This window comes from Oncorhynchus clarkii, chromosome 33 (genome assembly GCF_045791955.1).
Source record: "Oncorhynchus clarkii lewisi isolate Uvic-CL-2024 chromosome 33, UVic_Ocla_1.0, whole genome shotgun sequence".
Classification (NCBI taxonomy): Eukaryota; Metazoa; Chordata; class Actinopteri; order Salmoniformes; family Salmonidae; genus Oncorhynchus; species Oncorhynchus clarkii.
In genome coordinates, this window is record NC_092179.1 from 17,444,510 (window position 1) to 17,459,913 (window position 15,404).

Consider the following 15,404-nt stretch of genomic DNA (forward strand, 5'->3'; position numbering starts at 1 on the left):
ATTACGTCATCTCTTCACAGTGGCCAGGATGCAGCCTGTATTTCTGCACCTGCTACTGGGTAAGAGATCAGATGGGATGAATATTCCTCTCTTGGTATTATAAACCAACCTGCTATGACTTATCTAGTTGAACATGTATTCAAAGTAGGTGGGTAGTGGTGCAGAACCTGTCAACATCCAGATATGTACAATGAGTGTCATTTTAACCATAGCTTATTGGAGCCTTTTCAAAGAATATTCATGACACAGTATACTATCTTATAGTGAAATGCAATTCTGTGCCTCTCATTGACAATATAGTGTATGGGCCTCAATGTCCTCAGCATTATGTTGTAATATTGTTTTTAAGAGGAATATGATTGCAAAGGGAGGGGATATCCCTGTTAGCTTTTGAAACTTTCAGGAATATTCACAATATACATATGCAATCTGCTCTTAAAACAGGGCAACCTGCTTGCGTGGACAATGTAATATGATATTCAAGTCATTTTTTAAAGTAAATAACAAAGTCCCAATGTTTATTGTCACAATCTACAGTGTATATAAAAAAACTGGGATAGACAGGGATTTTAGTAACTTCTTTCTGATGTGACCATTGACCCCACAGCAGCCAGGTTCTCACCAGTGATGGGGACTGAGGTGTCTACTGGAGGGACTGTGATCCTTAAGTCCAGCTATCCCCTTGCAGAGAATGTCATTCTTGGTACAACCTGGGCTAAAAACTGTTATAATACACAGAGTGGATGGATCTGTTCTGACTATATAGCTTGGAAGAATACAAACGCGATGACCTACAGTAAAGACGAATACAAATACAGTCTTGCAGGTAACTTTAGTGCAGGAATTCACCTCACCATTTCAAACCTTGACCCTGCTTTGTCAAAGTCCCTGGACACATGTACTACATTGAACAATACAGCCTGAAGGTAATAATATACAGCCTGATAATGTAATAAAATGACAATGTAATAGCTGCTGACAATGTAATAACTTTTGCATTTCTAATGTAATAAATGCTGATAATGTAATAAATACGCTGATCGCACAACGTGCATAATGTGATAATTATTGCATTGTGTTGATTATTACATTATGAAGTGGGTATATCTTTTCCCATGAATTGTGTAATAACTTTAACCAATATAATATTCACTCTTTTTTTATTTCAAGCATATCGAAGTGTTATGCTTCAGTAATAGCTGACTACACACCAAACCACATTCCTGAACCATACTGTAGCTCTAAACTGGACTTTAGCAGTAATATCAAGACTTTCAAATGACACAATTGAGCCCCCCAATTAGAGGTCGACTGATTATGATTTCTCAACGCCGATATCGATTATTGGAGGACCAAAAAAGCCGATACCGATTAATCGGACGATTTTTATTTATTTGTAATAATGACAATTACAACAATACTGAATGAACACTTATTTTAACTTAATATAATACATAAATCAATTTAGCCTAAAGTAAATAATGAAACATTCAATTTGGTTTAAATAATGCAAAAACAAAGTGTTGGAGAAGAAAGTAAAAGTGCAATATGTGCTATGTAAGAAAGCAAACGTTTCAGTTCCTTGCTCAGAACATGAGAACATATGAAAGCTGGTGGTTCCTTTTAACATGAGTCTTCAATATTCCCAGGTAAGACGTTTTAGGTTGTAGTTATTATAGGAATTATAGGACTATTTCCCTCTATACCATTTATATTTCATTAACCTTTGACTATTGGATGTTCTTATAGGCACTTTAGTATTGCCAGTGTAACAGTATAGCTTCCGTCACTCTCCTCGCTCCTCCCTGGGCTCGAAACAGCAACACAACGACAACAGCCACAATCGAAGCAGCGTTACCCATGCAGAGCAAGGAGAACAACTACTCCAAGTCTCAGAGCGAGTGACGTTTGAAACGCTATTAGCGTGCGCTAAATAGCTAGCCATTTCACTGCGGTTGCACCAGCCTCATCTCGGGAGTTGATAGGCTTGAAGTCATAAACAGAGCAATGCTTGAAGCACAACGAAGAGCTGCTGGCAAAACGTCCAAAAGTGCTGTTTGAATGAATGTTTACGTGCCTGCTTGTATGCTCAGTCAGATTATATGCAACACAGGACACGCTAGATAATATCTAGTAATATCATCAATCATGTGTAGTTAACTAGTGATTATGATTGATTGTTTTTTACAAGTTTAATGCTAGCTAGCAACTTACCGTGGCTTACTGCATTCGCGTAACAGGCAGTCTCCTTGTGGAGTGCAACGAGAGAGGCAAGTCGTTATTGTGTTGGAAGATTGGATCCCTCGAGCTGACAAGGTGAAAATCTGTCCCTGAACAAGGCAGTTAACCCACCGTTCCTAGGCCGTCATTGAAATTAAGAATGTGTTCTTAACTGACTTGCCTAGTTAACTTATTTGGGGTAACCCCCCTTCTCAATTTCCGCCTAAAGACATACCCTAATATAACTGCCTCTTGCTCAGGCCCAGTGGCAAGGATGTGCATATTCTTGGTGTCATTTGAAAGGAAACACTCTGAATTTTGTGGAAATGTGAATTGAATGTAATATAATATAACACAATAGATCTGGTAGAAGATAATACAAGGAAATAAACAATAGTTTTCTGTTTTTTTATTGTTGCTGCATCATCTTTCAAATGACCAAAAACAGCCAAACATACAGATAGGATGCTGGGGATGATTTGAATGAAGAACATAAGATGGCAACAATAGCTGAGCAAAGTTTTGGACAGATAACTTCAAAAATGAGCGAGCTACATGACATTGAGCATGAAGTCACCCAGGTGTCCCAGACAAATGTACCCAAATGTACCCAAGTGGCCGAATTGGTACAGTGATACATTTTGAAGGAAAAAACTATATGCAAAATACATAAATGCTATTCTAACACCCCCCCCCCCCCCTAAATTAAAAAAAATATATAATATATATAAAATAATAATAAAACACACAATTAACAAGGGTAACTATGTACATATTTTCTATTTACAATATTGTGAAGACCCTCAGTCCTCTACACAATATTTTGCTGCTGGTACCATGGCCCATAGCAGTCTCTTTCTGCTGTAAAGCAAATGCTTACTGAACAGGTGGTGCAGGTGATGGGGCATTTCCTGTGACAAAGGGCACAACGACGTCTTCCTACTGTGCCCTTTTTGCCCTGAGGCACATTCATGCCTGCAGAGATGAATCTGGGCAGATGAACACCACTGGTTGGAGCAGAAGGGACAGAGGTAGAGGGGACAGAAGGTGCTACAGTGGACTTGCTGTAGCTAGAAAGCTCCTGGATGAGCAGCTCCCTGAAGGCTAGCTGTGAGATGGGGGCTGTCCACAGCTCTTAGCCATGTCCTTCTGGAGGATGAAGGCATTCACCACAGCAATGTCAATGAAATGATAGAAAAATGTCATGTTCCATTTCATGGTCTTGTGGAGAACATTGTAGTATCCTATCAGCGCATCTGACAGGTCCACACCTCCCATGCTCTTGTTGTTGTCCTTCACAGCAGTTGGAATGGGGGAATTTTTTGTGGTCCATGCCCCGGCACCGTCCTTCACACGCCTGACAACGTGATCTCCACTGAAGGACTTGTGGATACTGGAGCACATGACCACCTCTCTGGTATCCATCCACTTCACAAAGAGCAGGCCATCTTCACAGATCCATCGCATGGTACCCCGCTCAGCCCGCTTAGGCATGTCGTTCACTTTTGTCTTTGGAAAGCCCACTCTGTTGGTCTGAATGATGCCACAAGCCCACACATCCCGCTTCCTCAGCTCTGTAAGCAGGGTAGGGTAGAATAAACAAAAAAATTGCAAGTGTAGGCACACATAGAATCAGCCAAACAAACAGTTTGTAAAACCCATTTGGTTGGTTTGTTACGCATGTTTTGTTTGAGGCTGATTCTGGCCTTTGAGGCTACCATCCTCTCATCGATGGACAGGTTCTGGGCAGGCTGAAAATAGGTCTTGCAGGCCTCAACGATGTTGGGGTAGAGAGGTTTGATTTTGCACAGCCTATCAGACCTTGGTGTGCCTCTCTTCTTGTCATTCTCCCCATCAACTTCTGGGTCACTGATGTGAAGCGCCCGTGAGATAATCAGAAACCTTTTACAAGACATGACAGTCATGGGGAAAGGCAGTTGATAGAGAGCTGACGTTTTCCAGTAGTCCCTTAGAGTTTTCAACTTCACCAGCCCCATGTAATTGACAATTGAAAAGTAGCAGAAAAGGTCTGACATGGAAATGGTCTTCCATGCCTCTTTCTTTCCTGCCTGCTTCTTAGCCCCGTACTTATTGGTGTTCGACACCAGGGAATCAACAACTGACGAGGTGAAAAACAGTTGAAAACGTTGAAGGGGGCTGTACTTTGCAGTCATGTCTAGTTGAGGTCCTGGCTGCCTTTTGGGTCTAAAAACTGGTGGATTTGGTTCCACATCATCTTCTAACACAGAGTGCCAACGACCCTCTGGCCCTCTGTCTGCAGGTTTCTCTCTTCCCCACCTCCGCTTCTTTGTCACTGACTTTACATCTCTAGATGGCCAGGTAAGTGTGGAGCCGAAGACAGCGGGGGTCCGGCTGGATGAACCAGCTTCAGAGGGAGATGGACACCTAGACATTGGCGACTCATAATCAGAATCACTGCCACTGTGGAAGATTTAAAAATAATCAGGACCAATACTTTCACGTATGAGCCCTGTATCAACACGTAAAATAAACAGATATATATAGAGTACAGGGAACATAATCACTATGGTGAAGTGGTGAAGGGCTGTTCCATTCCATGTTTATGTAAAATACATTTTTAAAATATATCACACACACACACACACAGTATAGCCAATGTGTACTTTACACATTTCATTACAGATATATTGCAAATAAAATAAAAATCTAAAAAAAAATCTCAAATGAATAATATTTGATATTATTCATTTCAAACAATGACATTAGCATTAGAACTTACCAATTCAGCATGGCATCCTCGACATGCAGAAACATGTCTTCCGCCTGGGAGTCAAAACTAGCTTCGCTGAAAGATTCATCTTCCTGAAGCAACTCGGTCTCGCTGTATCTATCTATTTCCTTTATAATTTGGGTTAAATCTGTATACCTAGAGTTTGTTTTAGCTTTTCCTGATTTATTCGCCATATTTTAAATAAATAAACCTGTTGAAAATGCTAATGAATATGTACTGCTATGCGTAACACCCGTGGCTCCGTCAAGTAGGATTTGCAATGGCGAATGAACCTCTTTTACGCCAGAGTTTACGACAAAGGCTGGTCTTCAAACATATAACCATTACATATTGCCGTTTACCTCAGCTCATTGGCTATCTTCTAAGCTAGATTTCAAGATGATCAGTGGTCATTGGGCCAAAATACAGTCAATCAACAATAGACCGGTCCTACCATTGGTGCACAATGATGTCATTGATTGGTGTCTTCAAATCGGTTTGTTTTCGGTCAATACGTCCCGGGAAAAGAACAATCAAGTATGGTTGTGTTAGTAACAACCAGAGGATTGCAATGAAACCAACCATGACTGGACAAACGTTTGTTTAGTGTGTGTAATTACCACGAACGCATCATCCGAAGTTGAATGAGATGGACATCATGACGCAAGCGGTTTACAAATGTTTCATGTTAGGCTATAAAAATGGATTTTATCAAACAAAACGAACATTCACTGTGTAGTTAGGACACTTGGCATTGCCACCAGAGGAAGATCTTCAATGGTAAGCGATTTATTTTATTGTTATTTCTGACTTTGATGACGCTAATGCTTGGGTGGAAAATGCTAGTAATACTTGTGTGTTCGTGGCGCCGTCCTCAGAAAATAGCATGTTTGCTTTCGTAGTAAGGGCTTTTTGAAATCTGACACAGCGGCTGGATTAATAAGACGTTCATCTTTTAAATGATGTAAGATACATGTATTTACAAGAATGTTTACTATAACAAATGGTGTATTTAGAATGTTAGCTCTCTGCAGTTTCACCGGATGTTGGCCTGGTGGGACGTTAGCGTCTCACCTACCCTAGAGAGGTTAAATAAAGGTATAAAAAAAAGAAGGCAAATCGGCGCCCAAAAATACCGATTTCTGATTGTTATGAAAACTTGAAATCGGCCCTAATTAATCGGCCATTCCGATTTCCGACCTCTACCCCCAATACACTGTCAGTCAGTGAATCAATGAGTCAGCGAGTCAGTCAGTGAGTGTCTGTCTGCCTGTGTAAATGAGGGAGAGAGTGTGTGTGTGTGCTTCTGCATGCACATTTTTTGTTGTTGCAAACTATTTCTACAATTTCAAATGATATGCAATGTTTTTACAGATATAAACCTCCAAACAAAAACATTAGGACATCCCAGGAACATCACAAAATGGCTGCTGAAGTCATTTGTAGTTGTTTTCCTTTTTTTTCTTAAGGTTATATCGTTTCATTATCATAGTTTTTAGTCAGGAAAAAGAGGTAGTTGAGTATTTTGCACCATAGTTATTGCTGACGAAATGAACAATGGCCACAAGGATAGTAAAACCACACACATACACACACACAATCAAACAACGCTTTTATGCATACAGTAATTATTATTCAACATGTCCTCACCTAGATTTTCAACTCACAACCTTTTGGTTCACTGAATTCTGATCATCCCGCTACGCCACCATATCTGTGTCAATGACTGATTTCACCTGTATTCCTACACTTTGTACCTTAAAGTAAATCTCAGCTCTGTTAAAAAACACTCTCATGAAAAACTATTATATTTATCGGCTTGATTCAGGAGTAACATTACAACAGAATAATATTCCCCACCAACATTAGACAACTATAATGAAAACCCAAACTCAAATTGCTGAAATAAGACCATTTCGCAAGGACGGTCCCTTGGGACCATCATACAACATCCTAATGACAAGTAAAATGGAAGTTCTGAAATTGTCCTACAAAGGTCCTGACTTGGTTCTGACATGCTCCTCAGTGATGTCCTGGTAACTTACAGGGAACTAGACAATGGTCCCCCAGAGAATGTTCCCTTGGGACCATCACGCAACCTCCTAATGACCAGCAAAATGAAAGTCTTGAGAACATCCTGAAAAGAACCTGACATGGTCCTCAGTAATGTCCTGGTAACTTACAAGGATCTCAACAAAGATCCAACAGAAACGGTTGGGACAATCATGCGATGTCTCCTTGACTATCATGAGATGTCCCCTTGACCATCTTGAAATGTCCCCTTGGCTTGTAGTCATTGAATGTCCCATGGATAATGTCCCTATCAGAACCAAATAGAACCATTTTCATAGCGTTCCCTAAAGGACATCAAAATACCTTATTATAACATTATACTGTGACCTGTACTGAACATCCTCTTATGGTCATATTTTAATTTTCCTAGAATGGAATAACGTCTCGCTGAAGCCCTTAAGGGGACCCAATCAGAACATTACCAAATGTCCTTACAACGTCCTCTGGAGTTTACGTTTGGTTCCCTCTCCACTCTGGCAAAGTGGCCTGGTCAATCCTGGGATAAGGAGGAGTGAAACTCCTGTTGAATATTATATATATTTTTTAAATGTTACCCCTTTTTCTCCCCAATTTCGTGGTATCCAATCACTACAACTCCCGTACGGGCTCGGGAGAGACAAAGGTTGAAAGTCATGCGTCCTCCGATACACAACCCAACCAAGCCGCACTGCTTCTTAACACAGCACACATCCAACCTGGAAGCCAGCCGTACCAATGTGTCGGAGGAAACACTGTGCACCTGGCAACCCCGGCCCGCCACAGGAGTCGCTGGTGCGCGATGAGACAAGGACATCCCTACCGGCCAAGCCCTCCCTAACCCGGACGACGCTAGGCCAATTGTGCGTCGCCCCACGGACCTCCCGGTTGCGGCCGGTTACGACAGAGCCTGGGAGCGAACCCAGAGTCTCTGATGGCACAGCTGGCGCTGCAGTACAGCGCCCTTAACCACTGCGCCACCCGGGAGGCCCTGTTGAATATTTTTGTGATCATTATGAGATAATAGTTCCATACTGGTAAACATAGAACACGGAGTCTTGCTACTACACAGTTCCAAAGTCATTTACAGCCTTTAAAGGACAGTGGAAGAAAAGTAACTTATTTATTGTAAATAAACGGAATCTAATTTGAGTGGCTGTCTGATCTTATCATTTCTATGTCCTTCTAGAAAAGAAAATGAAGCAGACCATTGTAAGGATGGCTCTGAAATCTAACACAGGAGCTGACCTCAATGACCCAGTGGTAAAGGAACAGATGTTGGAGCAGGTACAGTAGTCCTACATCTCCCACATCAGAAATCAACGTCATGCTCACTCATTTCATTCTTCTCATATGATATCAAGTTTATATTTCTATTGATCATATCATTAAACTCTGATGCTTGGTTGACATAGAAGGGCTGCTGGCTTTATCTGGTTGGGGAGTAATGGAATACAAAAAAATCCACTAACTGTAATCCGTTACGTTACCACCAAAAATATTGCAATCAGATTACAGATACTTTTGAAAAACTAGATGATTACTTCAAGGATGCCTTTTAAATTCAGAGGATGTTTGCAAGAGAAAAAAATAGACAATTTTCTGTTTTTTCAATGACATTCAAATCAAAATTGAAAAAAGGCGCAAGTTTAAATTTGCTCCAGCTGAGCGTGTCTGACCACACGTCAGAGACCACTATGATGACACACCAAATGTGTTTGATGGATCGTGGGAAAAGAGCAGGATTGGGTTTTTGTGGGCTACATTCCAAGCTATGTTTTTCAATGGTGCGACTGCTGTTGGCATGCAAAGATTATCCAATTTGAAAAAACGCTCGGAGATAAGGACAACGACAACGGTGTAGTCTATGGCGATAGGATACATCTACATAGTCATTGATGTGAATCACAATGCGGCTCTCTCATTTACAGTTGAAGTCGGAAATGTACATACAGTACATACACCTTAGCCAAATATATTTAGTTTACTTACACCTTAGCCAGATACATTCAATCAATCCATATCCCAGTCTGCTGTTCCCACATGCTTCAAGAGGGCCACCATTGTTCCTGTTCCCTAGAAAGCTAAGGTAACTGAGCTAAACAACTATCACTAGCACTCACTTCCGTCATCATGAAGTGCTTTGAGAGACTAGTCAAGGATCATATCACCTCCACCCTACCTGACACCCTAGACCCACTCCAATTTGCTTACCGCCCCAATAGGTCCACAAACGACGCAATCACAACCACACTGCACACTGCGCTAAACCCATCTGGACAAGAGGAATACCTATGTAAGAATGCTGTTCATCGATTACGGCTCAGCATTTAACACCATAGTACCCTCCAAACTCGTCATTAAGCTTGAGATCCTGGGTCTTGACCCAAACCCTGTGCAACTGGGTCCTGGACTTTCTGACGAGCCGACCCCAGGTGGTGAGGGTAGGAAACAACTTCTCCACCCCGCTGATCCTCAACACTGGGGCCCCACAAGGTTGTGTTCTCAGCCCTCTCCTGTACTCCCTGTTCACCCATGACTGCGTGGCCATGCACGCCTCCAACTCAATCATGAAGTTTGCAGACGACACTACAGCGGTAGGCTAGATTACCAACAACGACGAGACATTCTACAGGGAGGAGGTTTGGGCCCTCGGAGTGTGGTGTCAGGAAAATAACCTCCCACTCAATGTCAACAAAACAAAGGAGATGATTGTGGACTTCAGGAAACAGCAGAGGGAGCACCCCCTTATCCACATCTACGGGACAGTAGTGGAGAAGGTGGAAAGTTTTAAGTTCCTCGGCGTACACATCACGGACAAACTGAAATGGTCCACCCACACAGACAGCGTGGTGAAGAAGGCGCAACAGCGCCTCTTCAATCTCAGGTGGCTGAATAAATTTGGCTTTTCACCAAAAACACTCACAAAACACTAATCTCATATGTATATACTGTACTCTATACCATCTACTGCATCTTGCCTATGCCGTTCAGCCATCGCTAATCCATATATTTATATGTACATATTCTTAATCATTCCTTTACACTTGTGTGTATAAGGTAGTTGTTGTGAAATTGTTAGATTACTTGCTAGATATTACTGCATGGTCGGAACTAGAAGCACAAGCATTTCGCTACTCTCACATTAACATCTGCTAACCATTTGTATGTGACCAATACAATTAGATTTGATTTGATTTAAACTCAGTTTTTCACAGTTCTTGACATTATACCCAGTAAAAATTATATTTTAGGTCAGTTAGGATCACCACTTTATTTTAAGATTATTTTCACCCTCCAGCAAGAAGGGTGAGATGGAGGCAGTAATCACAACAATGTAGAATTACGCGCCCACTTCCAGGTGCCATGGTTCAGAGAACTGTAAGGATGGAGACAGACAGATTGTTGAGGATGTGACAGAATGACAGTATCTATGTTACGAAGCTAAGCAACATTTGGATATCATTAGAGGTTTTCCTGGTGTCATGGTTTGTTGACTGCGTCAGCTATTACAGTCATAAACACTGACTCATGGATAGCAGGGGAGAGGTGTGGGGTTCTTGCTTATTCCTGTAGTTGATGGCTGTTATACATGAATCAACTTTATAAATCAACCACCATGAATCAGTTAGCGAAGGTTCAAAGTATTTGACACCCTATATTTTATTTACAATGTAGTTATTTAGCAAAAGCATGTATCTAAATAGACATACTAAAATCAGATCCTGACCACTGGTAGCACTGTGCTATAACCAAGCTACCTGTATGGACTAGAAAGTGGTCATACTCAAACTATGAGCTTTTACACATCCAGAATTACAGTACATTGCACTTTGTTTACACATTTGGGCATTCGACTGTCAGTATTGGGGATATGCAAGAAACACATGCATGTTGGGAAACACATTTCCATTACATACTCATACAAGTGTGTAACAGGACAAGTATAAGCACCACCAAGTTATTATTATACAGTCGTGCAGTACCACATACAAGCAGCCTTTTAAAAGTGTATTTTTTTTAAACTTTGCATTGGGTTGTTGGAAGACGGCCTGCTTTGCATGGTGCTGGGAGAACTCACTGACACAGGTTAAAACGATATCTGTGATGGTTTTCTTATTTTTTTAAACACATATCTCATTAATCAGAGGTCAGTGTATATTGTACTGTATGATGCAGCTTTTTTTGTGAAGCCCATGTCCAGTGCAAATACAATGAATTGATTGGTGGTTCCCAAATGTACTGCACATTACAATGACAAATGTAAACGTGATACACTGACAGAAATGTACATTCGTTCAGGCAACTTAGATGTACTGCCTTTTTTTTGTATAAAAAAGGTCACTGTAAATACAGAGAAAATAAATGAGGCCTATTGGTCAGTGTTGTTTTACATGGCGGGAGGGGTTGGAACTTTCAGCATCAACGGGGTGCATTCAGTATGATAGAACGGTGTGCAACGTTGAATTCAACGGAAATGGTACTGTACGGAACAGTTGAAAAGCGTTGTGATTACTGTGGCCCAGAGGGCAAGTACCATATGGTGTGCTGAATTAGTTTTGTGATTTCAAATGGTCACAGCCATATTGATTAGGCCACACCTCACCACACCCACCTAATGGGAGAAAACGTGCCTCAAAGGCTGTTGAAGAACGGTGCACACCATTTTGGGAAACAGGTCGATGAGTACTGTCACACCCTGATCTGTTTCACCTGTCTTGTGCTTGTCTCCAACCACTCCAGGTGTCGCCCATTTTTCCCATTATCCCTTGTGCATTTTTTGGTTTGTCTTGTCAAGCCTACCAGTATTTTTCCCATACTCCTGTTTTTTGTTGTTGAGCTAGTTCCTGTTTTCTAGTTTTGACCATCCTACCTTCCCTGAGTCTGCCTGCCGTTTTGTACCTTTTGGACCCGCTCTGGATTACTGACCTCTGCCTGCCCTTGACCTGTCGTTTGCCCGCCCCTTGTTTTTGTAATAAACTTTTATTACTTCGAACTGTCTGCATCTGGGTCTTATCCTGAGGTCTGATATTTACAAACCTTCATGCAATGTAGCAAACGTTGAATCAAAATGAATGCACCCCTGGTTACCTGGTCAGCAGAGAGGGAGGAGAGAAAGATACCTCTATAAACCAATCACTTTTCCCTGTCTCCCTGTTCCACAACCAAACTGTAGGGAGGGAAGAGGACTGCTAACTGGGTAGGTGTGCCATCATGCCAAGCTACATTATACATGTATACATTTAAAACATCAAATAACTTGCACTCTTTGCTTTTCTTTGAAGAGATACTCACTTTTGATTAAAAACCTTTTGTAACTGTTTCATACAGCATCTCTTAAATGATTTGAATGGTGCTCTTTGCTTAATATTCTGTGTATTTAAATGATAAGAGGTCAATTCTAATATTAGATCAAAGTGTGTGTGTATATATAAAATGCATATCATAGACAATGTGGGAATCAATAGATGTTGAAATTAAATCTCCATCACATCTTTTAACTCAACTTAGATTATACATTTATTTGCTATTTTCAAAGTGTATTATATGTATCTGTTCCATAGAGTAACTGCAATACTACTTTGGTAGTCAAATCACATCACTTCCTTGTCCTTTTTGTTTCCCCTTGAAAGGTACAGCACTGCCTGTGTACTCACAGAAGTAAATTGTGCACATTGATCCCCCACCCACACACAGACACAGTTCATTCATAGACATTCTCCTCTACATGAAATCTCTCAAACATGCCTGGATTGGCACATTATTGTGCTTTATCATTTTGTTAACTAAAACAATGTTTCATTTGAGTTACAGTGTAAGGTTTGGGAGCACTGATGTTTTCAGATTTTAACTTGTACGAATGTCTTTAAAGCTATAACAGCCCCCGTGATATGCAACTTTTCAGGGAAGTTAGAAACCAATATACACAGGCAGTTGGAAAAGCCAAGGCTTGCTTTTTCAAGCAGAAATTTGCTTCCTGCAACACAAACTCAAAAAAGTTCTGGGACACTGTAAAGTCCATGGAGAATAAGAACACCTCGTCCCAGCTGCCCACTGCACTGAGGATAGGAAACTCTGTCACCACAGATAAATCCACTATAATTGAGAATTTCAATAAGCATTTTTTTTTTTTTTAGACAATCTGGACCCTTTCTTTCTAAAATTATCTGTCGAAATTGTTGCAACCCCTTTTACTAGCCTGTTCAACCTCTCTTTCGTGTTGTCTGAGATTCCCAAAGATTGGAAAGCAGCTGCGGTCATCCCCCTCTTCAAAGGGGGGGGATACTCTTGACCCAAACTGCTACAAACCTATATCTATCCTACCCTGCCTTTCTAAGGTCTTCGAAAGCCAAGTCAACAAACAGATTACCGACCATTTCGAATCCCACCACACCTTCTCCGCTCTGCAATCTGGTTTCAGAGCTGGTCATGGGTGCACCTCAGCCATGCTCAAGGTCCTAAACGATATCTTAAACGCCATTGATAAGAAACAATACTGTGCAGCCGTATTCATTGACCTGGCCAAGGCTTTCGACTCTGTCAATCACCACATCCTCATCGGCAGACTCGATAGCCTTGGTTTCTCAAATGATTGCCTCGCCTGGTTCACCAACTACTTCTCTGATAGAGTTCAGTGTGTCAAATCAGAGGGCCTGTTGTCCGGGCCTCTGGCAGTCTCTATGGGGGTGCCACAGGGTTCAATTCTCGGGCCGACTCTTTTCTCTGTATATATCAATGATGTTGCTCTTGCTGCGGGCGATTCCCTGATCCACCTCTACGCAGACGACACCATTCTGTATACTTCCGGCCCATCCTTGGACACTGTGCTGTCAAACCTCCAAACGAGCTTCAATGCCATACAACACTCCTTCCGTGGCCTCCAACTGCTCTTAAACGCTAGTAAAACCAAATGCATGCTTTTCAACCGTTCGCTGCCTGCACCCGCACGCTCGACTAGCATCACCACCCTGGATGGTTCCGACCTAGAATATGTGGACATCTATAAGTATCTAGGTGTCTGGCTAGACTGTAAACTCTCCTTCCAGACTCATATCAAACATCTCCAATCTAAAATCAAATCTAGAGTCGGCTTTCTATTCCGCAACAAAGCCTCCACTCTCGCCGCCAAACTTACCCTAGTAAAACTGACTATCCTACCGATCCTCGACTTCGGCGATGTCATCTACAAAATAGCTTCCAATACTCTACTCAGCAAACTGGATGCAGTTTATCACAGTGCCATCCGTTTTGTTACTAAAGCACCTTATACGACCCACAACTGCGACCTAGTCGGCTGGCCCTCGCTACATATTCGTCGCCAGACCCACTGGCTCCAGGTCATCTACAAGACCCTGCTAGGTAAAGTCCCCCTTTATCTCAGCTCGCTGGTCACCATAGCAGCACCCACCTGTAGCACGCGCTCCAGCAGGTATATCTCTCTGGTCACCCCCAAAACCAATTCCTCCTTTGGCCGCCTCTCCTTCCAGTTCTCTGCTGCCAATGACTGGAACGAACTACAAAAATCTCTGAAACTGGAAACACTTATTTCCCTCACTAGCTTTAAGCACCAGCTGTCAAAGCAGCTCACAGATTACTGCACCTGTGCATAGCCTATCTATAATTTAGCCCAAACAACTACCTCTTCCCCTACTGTATTTAAAAAAAATATTTTGCTCCTTTGCACATTCTTCCACTGCAAATCTACCATTCCAGTGTTTTACTTGCTATATTGTATTTACTTTGCTACCATGGCTTTTTTTTGCCTTTACCTCCCTTATCTCACCTCATTTGCTCACATTCTATACAGACTTATTTTTCTAATGTATTATTGACTGTATGTTTGTTTTGCTCCATGTGTAACTCTGTGTTGTTGTATGTGTCGAACTGCTTTGCTTTATTTTGTCCAGGTCGCAGATGTAAATGAGAACTTGTTCTCAACTTGCCTATCTGGTTAAATAAAGGTGAAGAAAAAAAAAAATTGCTACATCAATTTTTGGATTTATAAATTAATGACATACAGTGCTTTCACAAAGTATTCACACCCATTGAATTTTTCCACATTTTGTTGTGTTACAAAGTTGGATTCAAATTGATTTAACTGTAATTTTTTGTCAACTATCTGCACAAAATACTCTGTCAAAGTGGAAGAAAAATTCTAACATTAGATTTTTTATTTATTTAACCCCACAAGTCAATGCATGTTAGAATCACCTTTGGCAGAGATTACAGCTGTGAGTCTGTCTGCGTAAGTCTCTAAGAGCATTCCAAACCTGGATTGTGAAACATTTTCCCAGGATTATTTTCAAAACTCTTCAAACTTTGTGAAATTGGTTGTTGATCATTGCTAGACAAGCATTTTCAGTTCTTCCATAACATTTTCAAG